This window comes from Hyaena hyaena, unplaced genomic scaffold (genome assembly GCF_003009895.1).
Source record: "Hyaena hyaena isolate Hyena2069 unplaced genomic scaffold, ASM300989v1 scaffold_14, whole genome shotgun sequence".
Lineage (NCBI taxonomy): Eukaryota > Metazoa > Chordata > Mammalia > Carnivora > Hyaenidae > Hyaena > Hyaena hyaena.
Window position 1 is genome coordinate 6,540,207 of NW_024080646.1, and position 14,515 is coordinate 6,554,721.

The 14,515-nt window shown below is 38.5% G+C and overlaps 1 protein-coding gene and 1 non-coding gene across 2 annotated transcripts in view; one reads left to right on the plus strand and one right to left on the minus strand.

The window, feature by feature from the left end:
* YES1 (YES proto-oncogene 1, Src family tyrosine kinase) overlaps positions 1 to 14,062 on the minus strand; it is a 77,267-nt gene extending 63,205 nt beyond the window's left edge. The window contains exon 1 of the mRNA XM_039218251.1: positions 13,877 to 14,062. The gene's annotated coding sequence lies outside the window, so the exon portion shown is untranslated. The remainder of the gene's footprint in view (positions 1 to 13,876) is intronic.
* LOC120221242 lies at positions 775 to 878 on the plus strand. Its single transcript, XR_005525765.1, has one exon. It is a non-coding gene; the product is annotated as a U6 spliceosomal RNA (small nuclear RNA).
* Positions 14,063 to 14,515: the final 453 nt, after the last annotated feature.

Sequence of the window (14,515 nt, forward strand, 5' to 3'; positions counted from 1 at the left end):
AAAAGCGTTTGGAGTCTATTTTACAGAAATAAAACTCTTGGAATATAAAGAACCTCCTCATTAAAAGAAAGCCTACAACTTTTTTTTTTTTTAAGTAGGCTCCATGCCCAGTATGGAGCCCAACATGGAGCTCAACACAGGGCTTGAACTCACAACCCTGAGATTAAGACCTGAGATCAAAAGTGAGATGCTTAAGGGGCGCCTGGGTGGCTTAGTCGGTTAAGCGTCCGACTTTCGCTTAGGTCTTGATCTCGTGGTTAGTGGGTTCGAGCTCCTCGTCAGGCTCTGTACTGACTGCCAGCTCAGAGCCTGGAGCCTGTTTCAGTCTGTGACTCCCCCTCTCTCTGACCCTCCCCTGCTCACGCTGTCTCTCTCTCTCTCTCCTAGAAATAAATAAAAACATTAAAAAAATATATATAAAAAAAAAAGTGAGATGCTTAAGCCACCCAGAAACCCAGAATCGTATAACTTTTTAGATGGTAAGACCCATTGTTAAAAGATGTCCATTCTTCCTAAATAAACCTAAATAATAAACATTATCTAAATCAAAATCACAGTGAAGCTCATGTGGACAAGTAAATGCATAAAAATAACTGAGAAATTTTTGATAAGAAAAAATGAGATTTGTCTTACTAGTAATTCCAACCTCATAGTTAACAGCACAGGCTCTGGAGTTAGCTGGTTATAGTCCTAGCTTACATGTGAATAAATATAATTTCTCACAGCCTATTATCTTCTTCTGTAAAAAATACAGATATTAAGAATACTAACTCAGTGCTCACTTTGGCAGCACATATACTAAAATCGGAAAGATACAAAGAGTAGCACAGCCCCTGGATAAGGATGAAATACAGATCTGTGATGTATTTCATATTTAACAAAAAGAAAGAAAATTCTTTCATTAAATAAAATGGCTACATGTCAGAATACTTAAGCCAGATTTTCAAAAGAAAAATAGTTACAGAGTTTTGTGAGAAATGAATTAGTTAAAATATGATAAAATATTTACCACTGTGACTGGAACATAGGCAATACTCAACTGAACTAATACTGAACTAGCTGCTATTCTTGCTGTTATCACGGTCCTCCTCATCAAGCTATGAGGTACAAGCATAGGAATAAACAAGTAAGTATCTGGAAAAAAAAGGAAAGCTCAGAAAGACACCTGAGAGTAACTGACTTTGTAAATGCTAAAGGTAGCATTCTGAATCCATGGCAAAAGGATAGATTTGATAAGAAGCACTGGTGAGCTACAGCATGAGAAAAAAAAGAGAGAGAAAAATGGATTCTTATCTCACAATATATATAAATTCCAGAGTTCCAAAGAGCTAAATTACTTGCAATCTAGGACAAAACAAAAACCTACAGAATTTCTTAAAGGATCATCAGCTGTGGAAAGCATCCTTAAAACACAAAATCCAGAAGTTATAAAAAGGAAGTTATCTTTAATACTTTTTTAAGATAAAAGGAAAATATAAGACAAAAAGACAAGGAAAGATATGGAGAAAGTGTTTGCAACATAGAGACAAAGGATTATTATCCATACTATATAAAAATACCTAAAAATCTATAAGAAAAAGACAACCCAATAGCAAAATTGCCAAATGTTATAAATAAGCAGTTTACCACATGTAAAAGCGCACAGTCACTTTCAAATGAAAAAGCAAATTACAGTAATTTTAAGGTATCTTCATTCACATACATAACTAACAAAAATAAAACAAAGTTTGCAGATCCTATGAGATGAACAAATATGCTTATATATTCTAGTTCAATCTTCCCTAACAACAGCAACAAATCTGGAAATTCATTACAGGGGTGTTGAACCCGTTACTATCTCTGGCTCTGAATATCATCAAAAAAAATAAACAGCAATGTTAATTATGCCATTAGATGACTTAATTACAAAAAAAAAAGAAAGAAAGAGACTTAATTACAGAAAAGGGAACATAAAACAGACCAAAAAAAAAAAAATAGAAATCACTGATGTTTACTGCTGGAAACTAAGCTCTTCAGGTCCACCCACACACCCATAGTAAAGTACTACTAACAGATGATCTAGATACAACATTTATTTACCCAAACTCCAAAGATAGACAGTTCAATAATTCAATAAAGTACTTCTTTTTAAGCTTATAAACAATTGTTTATAAATGGTAACTTTAATAAACCATTACAGAATTTTAAACAGGCATCAAAGGCGATTTTCAATGTCTTCATTTATGAAAATTCACCTTATTTAAGTCATTTATTCAATCTTCTTTTTTGAGACACCTACCTGTCTCTGTGATTCCTCTATTAACGGGGGCCCTGGGAATATCAGAAATGTCTTTCAGAACCTTCAGACAGAATTCTCCTGGACCTAGAAACTTGAAATCAACTGAAGCTAGATGCCCTCTTACCATCTATTATCTGCTTACTTTCTTACTCTCTTTTCTAACTTAAAGAGCATCTTCTTTTTATACAAGTCCGGAGATAAAAAGAAGACATGCTAGATGTTCCCTGTTATCTATTATTTCAACTTTCTAAGTTGTGGATCTGTGGCTTCTTTCTTCTTAATTTCCAGCTTTGAATTTATTTCTAAGAATCATCTGTGTTGTCATTAGTTTTCTTTCTACTAGTCATCATCAATCATTCAAAAATCCTATTCATCCTCTAACAATACCCTAAGAGGTTCCTGACCTTCTCTTCTACTTGAGTTTTATTATGAGTTCCTCCTTCTGACACAGGGGGAGGGGCCCAGGGGGGGGGGGTGGAAAGAGTCCCAAGCAAGCTCCTCAAGGTCAGCTGCAGTGTGGAGCCTGATGTGAGGCTCGAACTCAATTCATCACCTTAGCCAAAGTTGGATAATTAACTAAGCCACCCAGATGCTCCTAAATTCTATTCATTTAAAAAATAAAAAACTAAGACCCAGCAGAGAGTGGCTAAGGGGATGGGTAATAATAAGGTGAAATGAGGGGTGGCGGGGGAAGGGCTTTAGCTCCATCATGATTCCCACTTGCCACTATCCCCAACCAATTCTCTGATATGGCTAATTACTATAATTACTCAATCACTAAAAGGACTACATAAATGCAGATACAATCCACAATTCTCCTGTAACCCCACCCCCACCCCCAATCAGAACGTTTCCCAAGCTTTTCATATAAAAAATTTAGGGCATTTTTGGACTTTTCATTCCTTTAGGTGGTATACTGTCCATCAGAATCTGAAATCATAGACTCTTACTGGCTGTCAAATAGGTTTCCTAAAGTCTAGGGCATACAACTTAAAATCCAGAATTATTTTTCCTGTTACTTTTAATATAAACCCAAAACAACATGGTCCCTATATCTCTAAAAATTTTTTCTGTAATTTGCATATCACTTTTTTTTTTTACTAGTCCTAATTAAGTTTAAATATCTTTATAGCTACTTTAGCACCTAAAACATGAAACTGTATTTTTCCAGATGCTGTGCTTATAAAAAACAAGCTTCCAGAGATGCTGGGATATTTGACCTTTTCCATCATAAGTAGTTTCTTCCTCTACTAATACTGTTGCCTTAAATTAAGAAGATACCATCTTGGGGCAGCTAGCTGGCTGGCTCAGTCAGAAGACTATGCAACTCTTGACCTTTGGGTTGTGAGGGCATAGAGCTCGCTTTAAAAAAAAAAAAAAAAAAAGAGGATCATCTTTGTCCACACCTTTCAAATATTCTGTGTTTCTACAACCAAGTAGTGTATTTCTATACAGATATCTAATCTTTTTAACTAATAGGTTACTTTCTCACCCGTTCTGTGGCAGAGACAACTGTCCTTCCACCAAAAAGTCCTTTTCCCTTCTAAGGTTGTCAATAGAAGGTAGCCCTGCCAAGGACTATTTTTCTTAGCTCTTCTTACAACCAGATGCATGCATATGACTCATTTACATCAACATAATGTAGGAGGAACTAATATGTGGCAGAATTTTTAAGAAGCATAGTTGCTAGAGATATAAAGAAAAGGAATTCCTTTATTGTACATATTTTTCTTACTGGTCTTTAACATTTAGCACTCACTGCCAAGTCAAATTTGTTTCTCCATCAGACTCCAGTACAATGTTTATCTGAATTCATCCTGAGCACTGATGTCACTAGTCGAGTCCTAGGCCTGCCACTCCAAGGAGTCCAGAGTAAGAAGCATCTGTGTTTACTGCATGAGTTTCTAGTGAGGAGCTAGCTATTTGTTGACATTTCTTTTCCCCATGCCCATGGTAAGCAAACCTACTTGGCAGACTGTTACACTGTCATACATTTTAAAGCATTTAAGAAGTGCTAACCAGGTTCCAAGATGCTTGGGATAACCTCTGTAACCAAAACAAAGATCCCTCCCTACCTTCATGGAGCTTATATTCTAGCGGCAGCCCTTCACTCCCATCACTTAGACTTGGCACTACAGTTTAAAATCTATCTGCCAACACACTAATGCTGACTTAATAAACACGGGCAATGATAGATGGAACTGCTGAAGAGATGTGTGAAGGAATTGAACTGTAGATATTCTATGTGGGATAATAATGCAACAAAATCAAGCCAGCATTCCTATTAGAAAACAATGCTCCAGCTTATTAAAGAGGACAAAGAGGATATTCTTACATACAACTGAAGAAATAAAAGGAAGCCAAAGAAAAAAGGCTTCTAAGGTGGTTAAGGAAATCTTTGTCAATAGAATCTGACACTGCAGTAAATGCGAAGCAAACAGAATTTCCATTTGGAGCTTTAGATGAGACTTTTCATCCAGAGAGTAAAGAATTCATATAATAAGATTTCTAGGAACAAGCCAGCATGGAAGAATCCTGTTTCCTTCAGAAGGATTTGAAGCTTTGAATGGTTGTGGAGTCTGTACCAAGATGTAGGAAACTGCCATCTAACTGAGAGGCAAATTAGAAGTGTACTCTCTTTCTGCAACATATCTGAAATGTGATGGAGAACCAGTCAGACAATACAGGCATTCCATGTATTTCTACCAACTCGTCTAGGAATAAATGATTTAATTAGTAGAAATAAAAGCAATGTTGCACAATAGAAGTTTGAGCCAGTTGGAGTCAGAACTCATATTTGAGCATAAACTCAATGCAGGGAAGGAGGAGAGACAAGGAAAGAGAAACTGACCATACACTCTATATACACTTTATGAACCCAAACTTACAAAAGGAAAGTATTTGCTATAGTTTAGTGTTAATACCCATCTTTTGCCAGCTTTGTTTTTTGAAGAATTAAATTTAGATTAAAAAAAAAAAAAGGAATCTTGACTGCAAAAACATCCAAACACTGTCTCTTTGTTAATCTGGGCTGAATATCTTGTTATAAAAAGATAAAGAATGCTTTGGGATTAGTGTATCAGTTTTCCATTACAAAGCCAAACCTACAAAAAGAAAGCATGTGCTATAGTTTAGTGTAATAACCCATCTTTTTCAGCTCATATAATATCTGACCTTGATTCCTATTATGAAATATGTACTATAGAAAGCTACTTTAATTAAAAAGAAAAGTATACGTGGTTGAAAATTCTCAGCCCCAATACAAATGTACAGTTTAAGGGAGAAGGAAAAAGATAAGAATTCCCCCTTTCCATAATTGCTCTTTATCCCTAAGGGAGTTGTCTTATAGGGAACAGGCTTATTGTCAGATAAATTTAGTTCTAGTCACCACTAGTCATATGACCTCAGCCAATCACATATACTTCCTGACCCTCAGTTTCTTCACATGTAATAAATACCTATCTCATTCAAAATTTTTCCGTGTATTCTGAAAAGGCATTTCAAATTTGTAACTGTGATAATGCACATGAGCTACACATGTAGCATAGCATCTGCCATGAAGCAGGCTTTCTCCTTTCCTTACACATTGCCTATGAGGAGTAAATGGGTGGGAAACAGAAAAAAAGGCAAAAAAAGAGGAAATTATAAACTTCCACATTACATCCACTCTTCATTTTCCCAAGCCCTTTTCTAATTTCCTCATTTTTGTTTCTCATTTCCAATCTTTTGAAGCTTTCCTATTCTTCACACTGTCCTATAGAGATAGACTAGGGAGGCTTAGAGTACCTAGAGCAAGCAGTTGGGAGAAAGTAGGGACATTCCTGTACTTAAATTCAGCTTAAGAGTGACACTCCACTGGGAGGATCTTGGCATCCTAATATGAAACTCATAACAGAGTGATTTTTAAATGGTGAAGAGCTGGGAAAGTGTGGAGGGGGGGTGAATGCAAAGACAATGGGTTCAGTCCCTGTATAATCAGAACATTCAGTAAGCCAAGTATTTCATATGTTCAAAGAGCTCAGGTTTAAAAAAACAAAACCTGAAAATCAATCAGAATACATTTACCAATGAAACGATATTATATCTGTTAAATGTTTATAATCTCTAATGGTCTGCCTAGAAATATAACCAAAAAAGCTAACCTTCCAGAAAGAGCATTTTCTGGGAAAAGATTTTGATTTTCAAAGACCTAACTAACAAACTTTGGGAACACAATCTATTTATAATTTTAGTGGCTTCCCTCCCCCTTTTTACAAGATCTTTTTTTGCAAACCTTAAAAAACTAACCATTTCCTAATGCCCATGCTTATTTTGTTCTAACTAGTAACTAACTGTTTTAAAGAAAAACATGAAGAATTACTGCTTTTGTCAATTAAAAAAATTAAATGTTTTAACATTAGTGGCTAATTTCCTGATAAAATGTGGCAAAGTTGTCATCCAAATAGTCATGATTATCTGTTAACTGACGTCACATCTATGTGCTTCAATTAATAAAGTCCTTATCTTCCTAATTTTACTGCAAAATAAATCGGAAATGTTTTTTAAATGACTTATTTTCACACGTGCCTTTTGACAGTAAAACTTCTATTTCAGTGTAGTGGAAACTGTGTATGTGTCACACATACTGACTGCAAAACCAAATCAAGTCTTCCTGCCTAGAAAATTAAATCAGTTTACTTGAAGCTAAAGGTATCCGGTGCATAGGGATTCATTAAAGTTTCAGATGTATAACACACGAATATTATCAAAACCCAGAGAAGTGTTACAATGAATTATCACACTAAAAAGATCTACCAATCTACAAAATTCACAATAGTCTCATAATCACAGCCAGTCCCAACCAACTGTGAATTCCTAAAAGGCAGCAGTCAGGCTGCAATCATTTCTGTACCACCAAAACCAGCATAGTATTTGTTACACCACAAGTTTAATAAGTGTCAACTTAAGGGGACAATACAACATTTCCTAGGGAAAAGTCCAGTGCCAAATCTATGGGTCAGTTTTTAACTATTACCTTTACTTACCTGCTATCTAATTTTATTCCAAATGCTAGATTCTGAAACATTTCCTTAAAAAGTTATCAATATGAAAACTTCAACTGTAACAGAGCCACACATTTATATAAGGCTGAAAGGATATTAGAAACCATCTGGCCTCACTGCCTCCTGTTTCAAATGGTGAAACTGAGGTGCAAGGAATTTACTGAACTGACCAAGGCCACATAGCTCTTTATTATCAAAAGTGGCATTAAAATCCAGACAGCTTTCTACGTTTTAGTCCTTTCCTTACTATACCGTGTTGCCTTCTTTGCTCCTTTTCAAATACCTGACAGTTATATTTTTTCATATTTATTTTTTTACAGAAAAAAAGAACATGCACACACAAGTGGGGAAGGGGCAGAGAGAGAAAGGGATAAAGAATCTCAAGCAGGCTATGCATGGTCAGCACAGAGCCCAATTTGGGGCTTGAACTCATGAACCGTGAGATCATGGCCGGAGCCGAAATCAAGAGTTGGACTCTTATCCAAACTGAGCCACAAAGGAGCCCCGTGAAAGTTACTATTTTTAAAATGCCCTTATCTGTAAAACACTAATTGCCTGAGAACAAATGCAAGAAATAAATAAACTTGGCATAGAACAATTTTAAGTATTAAATTATGTAACAAAAGACACCAACTTTCTCCACTCCACTCACATTTCTACCTAATGCTAACAAACTGTAAGCTGTATTAAAAAATAAGAGAAGCAACTAGCCTCCATAATTAAAGAAAATCTAGAGTTTAATACTACTAGGGACATTGGCTGAATGAAACCAGACAAACTTTAAGTTTTAGTGGTCAGTCCTTTCCACTCAGTACTTCTGTCTTCTCCCATACCCCCAAGAGCAGCAGACAAATCCTATAAACTATGCATTCTTTCACATGCATTACATCAACAAAATCAGGAGTTTTTTTCTATTTGCCCTTGGAAGATATGTACATAAATCACTATTATAATATTGATTGTCACTAGTAACATGACATAATGCCAAATGTATTTTAGAAAAATCTAGGTTTTTCTTTTGTTTGGTGGATAGCTTGGGCTTTCTATATTCATTAAAACAGTAAAAAAAAAAAAACACATTTCTTTAAAGTAAAACTTTATTAAAGACTAGTTTAACTTCAACTACAGAGAGTTTCCAGTTCATCAGAAATATCAAATTGACCTTTAAATTCACATTTGCAAGTATTTATAAACTGTTTTATAAAATAATTTTCTAAAACAAAACTTTGAGGGAAAAAATGTAAAGCATTTGTTAACCAATAATGTATGAAAAAGTACTGTTTTATAAAATTTTAGTAGAGGTAGATCTTAAAAATATGTGTAGAAAAAGTCTGTACATATAAAGTCATAAATATACACAGAACCACATCTCTGTATACAATTCAAAATTTATTAAGCATTTATTCTACTAGAAACTGTTCTCAAAGATTCACATAAAATCTTGCAATAGTGAGTATGAGATCAAATACATCATAGTCATGGAAAGACTATAATATAAGGAAGGAGAATGTGCTTTCATATTGGAATTTTGAGGGAGCACAAAGACAGGAGCCAATACACTAGTGTTTTGCTAAGTACATAACACAATGACAATGTGTACTTGTTCACTTTCAAGATACAGTCTTCAGTAACCCTTCCTTCTGGTGATATAACTTTGCTGATTCTCCCAATGCTCCCTATTACCCATCCCAAATTAGCTAATCCCAACCACCAAGTTCCAAAGCCAGAATTAGAATTAGCAAAAGAAACAGTTTCTGTATATTTTTCTGACAGTCATGGTAAAAAAGAGGACAAGATGCTGCTGCTCTTTGCTTAGCATGTTTATAAAATGAGCAACATTTCAGAAGCAGCAAAATCTGCCTATGGCATGTTCCAGTCTGGGGCTTGCCACAATATAGTTGATAACGTATCTGCGTTTGTTGATGTCCATCTTTTCATACCCCAGGAATAAGGAAAGAACAACACAATAAAGAATCTAGGGTCTTGCAAAATTCAGGCAGACACAGGGGATATACCATGTGCAACTAGTTGTAGAAATAATCCCTCTTGAAGGTCTTCCACTTCCTGGGAGAAAGCAGATGCCCAAAGAACGTGCATATAAGCTCTCCTGCCAACACCCACAGTAACAGTAACAGCACTTCTAAGTAACACAGTTTAAAGCAGCAGGGAGTGTATGTTATCAACTTCAGGAAACTTGCAGTCACAAATATATACTCAAACAAGGGAAACTGAGGGGCAATGCTATCCTGGGCATTAAGGCTTGTAATTCAGTCCATCAGTATTATCTTGTACTTTGAAATTATAGATTCTTTCTTTACTAGAGTGAGCTTCAAGATTTTAAAGAGTAACATCAGGTAAACTCAATCCAGACCAAGATATGTTGCCATCAAATCTGCTAGTTCCAAGACAACAGTAGTGCTGCCACAGCCAACAATTCCTTGGCATAAAGACATGTTAAAATGATATTGGCAGCAGCACCGGCTCTTCTCTTTCACGCTCTGCTGTTACTATAGCTCCTTTTGCTAAATCTGCCTCTGAGTTTAGACAGGAGCTGGATGGTTCATAATCACCCAGCAGCTGCAGCTGAGCAATACTCAGCCTAATTGTGGCGCTGGAGCAGCTGAGGGGAAGAAAAGCGGTAATACATACCCTACCACAGCCACACATAAACTGCTGTACACACTACCAATAAGATACCAAGATACTTTAATAGGAGCAGATTATTTCCTTTAAAGAAAAGCTGTTGTACTTCCCTGGAAGAACTCTGGGAATTATAAATTATAAATCTGTTTAAATGTGTGTGAACTGAAGGTGACCTAAGCCATGTAGAGCTCCGAACAATGGAAGATCTTAACTAAAACTTCCTGTAAATATTCACATAACAAAGCCAGTGCCACAAACATCACCTTTATAACGACTGAAAGTTCCTGTGATATAAGAAACTGATACAGACGTGATCTCTTTAACTCTACATTACAATGGTGCAAACCACAAAGCAACAAAATCAACAACTAAAACAGCAAGCCATTACATAAAGCAAGTAGCAAAATATAATCGTTCTGAGCATTTCGGAAACTCCAGCACCATACTGTCATTTGCTTTCTTGAAACAAAACATACTCTTCCGTTAGGTGCCATATGGCACATCTTCATAAAGCTTAAGTAAACGAAAACTTAGTTTATACTGAGAATTTCATGACATCCTCAAGAATATCAAAACTAAGGCATAAATTACTGATCTAAGGAATTACTGTTACAGAAAACAGAAAATGATTAAAAGTCAAGACATACTACTTTGATGTGATAGTTTTGTCATTTACAAAACTTTATGACATAGAAGTTATACTATATATTTGATATCAGAATAGTATCCATTAGTTTAATAGACATTCTGATTACCTACTATTTACCACTTATAAAATATAAGCTAAAGAGGATTTAAAATTAGTAAAATCTGGCTTCTTCTCTCAAAATATTAACATAATTAACATGTTATTTATTTGTCAAAGTAGTTACATACCTAGCTGGAATATGACAATTATGATTTAATAAGCTAATCCTGTTTGCAAAGGGCAGCCCAGGTGATGTTCTAAAGCCAGTCACTAAATGTTAAGTTCTTTACCCAAGTACCTTGTATAGTACATAGCACACAGGCTTCTTAAAAAAAAAAAAAAAAAAGTTTTATGTAAACTAAAACAGATACAGAAAAACACACAGAAGAAATAAATGTATGGCTTAGTGAATAATGAAGGCTAACACCCTTGCTTGCAATCACCATCAGGTTAAAACTTTGTCACCACTTTAGAAGCTAGGACTCAACTGCAACATTCTCCCTCCTCCCATATTTTTACTTTTATAGAAATCATTTCCTTGCAGGATTTTTTTTAAATATAGTTTTATTTCCCAAGTTTGCATTACCAGACAACAAAGCTTAGTATAACTGCTTTCAAATTTTTTGATATTAGGCTTTTTTATTAATTGAAGTATAACTGGGATATACAATATCCTTACTAGTTTCAATTGTACATCATGATTTGATATTTTTATACATTATGAAACAATCTCCCCTCCATAAGTCTAGTTACCATTTGTCACCATAGAAAATTACTATATTATTACTGACTGTAGTCTCTATGCTATACCTTACATTTCCATGACTTACTTTGTAACTGCAAGTTTGTATCTCTTTTTAATATAATGCTAATAGGAACTAACAAATGACACCTACTGTGCACACTAGACTGAGAGTTAAGTATGTTTATAAAGTAAAATTCCTCATGTTAACAAATTATTTACTGCCTAAAAGGATGCAAATTTGGACTCTGTATAAAATCGTACACCATGGGTTGGTAATATTTCACTTATACTGGACCACTGCTACCCTTTTAGAATATTTATTCTTTAGCATTACATACCATGAAGGAGATTTATTTGCATGGATGTTGATTTTCAGCTTGTGAATTTCCTGAATTAAAAAAAAAAACTTAAGCCATGTATTAATATTATACTTCAGCCATAAGACAAATTCCACCTATCCCAGGAAGACAGGTCAAAGCCGTAATTTCACTTTCGGCTGAATAGAAAGGAGACAATTTTGTGGTTTATGAAGTCAGCAAAAACATACGGCAAAATTAAAGCTATTATAACATGATGGTAGTTACAGCAAAGTACATATTTTAAAAGCCCTTTTATCTTTTATTCTGAAAACATGGATATGAACTCTCTTGTATTCAGATCCAGATCAAAGGTAACTGTTTTGTTTTTCAAATTCAGGACCCTATGAATTGTCAACCAGCATTCAAAATCTCCACTGAGGTTTATTTAGGTAATGTTCAAAATGTAAAATAATTGGGGCGCCTGGGTGGCTCAGTCGGTTGGGCGGCTGACTTCGTCTCAGGTTATGATCTCACGGGTCAGTGGGTTCTAGCCCCATGCCAGGCTCTGTGCTGCCAGCTAGCTCAGAGCGTGGAGCCTGTTTCACTTTCTGTGCCTCCCTCTCACTCTGACCCTCCCCTGATCACACTGTCTCTCTTTCTCAGAAATAAATTTTAAAAAGTTAAAAATTTTTTAAAATAATTAAACTTCCTTAAGTCAACTATGACAGAGGTCTCATATTAGTCAAACAAAACATGTATGGCTTAGTGAAATACAACTTTCTTACAGAATATATGAAAATCCTGTATGATACACACAAGATCCTCATTCTATTACAAGATGCTCCTTCATTAACTTCCCATTCAAGGTGTTTTCTGTCCACTGTGTGCCACTGCCCTAGTTATTAGATTTACCAGGTACTATGTGGTAAGTGGATACAGTTACACATACACATTTAGTAATACTTTCCTTACTATGTAATTTAACTTTAGAAATTTAACAGGATACTTTGAATATATTCAGAATTATCAAGATACTTTTAGCACTGTAATCCTACAGCTACAAGGACACAAATATACTACTACAATCATATGTATGTACATGTGAAACCATGTATGTGAAAGCACACCATGAAACACATATACATAATGCATGAACATAAAATTGATTCCATTTGACTTCTCATTTCTTTGTTAATAATTTACAAATTGTTAGACCGTATGTTATGCCATGCCTATTAATTACGCAGAAAATAATTGAACCAAATCCTAACTATGTTGTATCTCACTCACTACAAAACAAAAATTAAAGCAGTTCCCCCACAGGACTTGATTTTCCACTCCCCACAAAATCCAAATTAAAGCAATCCCTACATCGGACTTGATTTTCCACTTACTGCAAAAAAAAAATTAAAGAAGTCTCTACATCGGACTTGGTTTTCGAAGAGCTGCCCCATGCCCAATGAAGCAAAAGCTGGAAGCAATTATCAAGAAGAAAAGCACACTTTAAAACAAAATTTTCTGTAGCACGCGGACAGAGAACCGAACCAAATGGGAGAGTGCCACAATACTGTAAAAGTGGATGCAGAATGGCATACTTCCCAACCCCCAACCCAAAACAAAGGAAAACTTTAACATGTTGCGGTTTTCAATCAAACCAAGTAAAGCGAGAGGCTCACCCACTACCCCCTCCCCCCCCCCCCCCCCCCCCCCCCCCCCCCCCCCCCCCCCCCCCCCCCCCCCCCCCCCCCCCCCCCCCCCCGCACAGTTGCCACTCCGCGTCAGCTAACATCCAGACCCTCAAAGCTCCGGGACCGAAAGGGGCCGCTGCCCTCCGCCCTCACTCAAACAGAGTGAGCCAAAATTAACCTAGCCCCCAGGCAGGGGTGGGAGGTTCCCTACTGCTCCAAGGACCTTCAGCCGGACTTGGGCGGGACCGGGAAGGACGGGACGGGGCGGAGACCCAGTCAGGGTGCAAGCAGGTAGCGCCGGGAAGGAGACACGCCCGCCGGGCGAGCTGGGTCGGGGGAGGGGAGAAGTTTCTCCCCAACTTCCCGACTCAGAGCCTGCGGGGGCGGGGGACGGGGAGCGCGGGCGCCTTCGGGCGCTGGCGGCCGCCGGGGCCTAGCGCTGCCCGGGCCGGGGTCGGCCGCCTCCGCCAGCGGGGCCCCGCCGGGTCCTTACCTGCCGTCCAGTCGCGCTCGCATGAGTCGCTGCTGCCGCGGCTCGGGGTGGCGGCGGGCGGAGGCGAGGCCCGCGGGGCCCTCTCCCTCCTCCACCTCCTCGTCCCGGGCTCCCGGCTGCAGCGACGACGGCACTGCTGCCCCACACTCGTTACTTCAGGAGGAGGGAATTCCCGGGCTCCCCCACCCTTCGTCCTCACTCTCCACCTCCACTCAGCGCAGCGCCCGCCCTCACCCCCGGCTCCGCCCCTCCTCGGCGGGGGCGGAGCCGGGGGTGAGGGCGGGGGTCTGCGGCTACCTGTGCGCGCGGCCGGCCTGCTCACCGGAACTCGCGCCGCGCCCGCCCGCGTTAGAGCGCCCCCCGCCTTCCGGCGCCGGCGCGCGCTCCGCGGGATGCGGACCGTTCCTCCGCGGTCCCCGTCGGCTGCTGGTCCGAGTCACTCCTCCGGACCCAACATGGCGGCGGGGTCCGGGGCGGATTCCCGTGGAGGCGCCGGCTGAGGGGGCGTGAGGAGGAGGCGCTTCTTGCTTGCGGAGAGCGGACCCACAGCGCCCCCTCCCCTTCCGCGGACCCTTCGGCCGCGCACTCGCCTACCCCGAGAGGTGGAGAGAGGGGCACAGCTTCCGCTCCCTCAGCCTT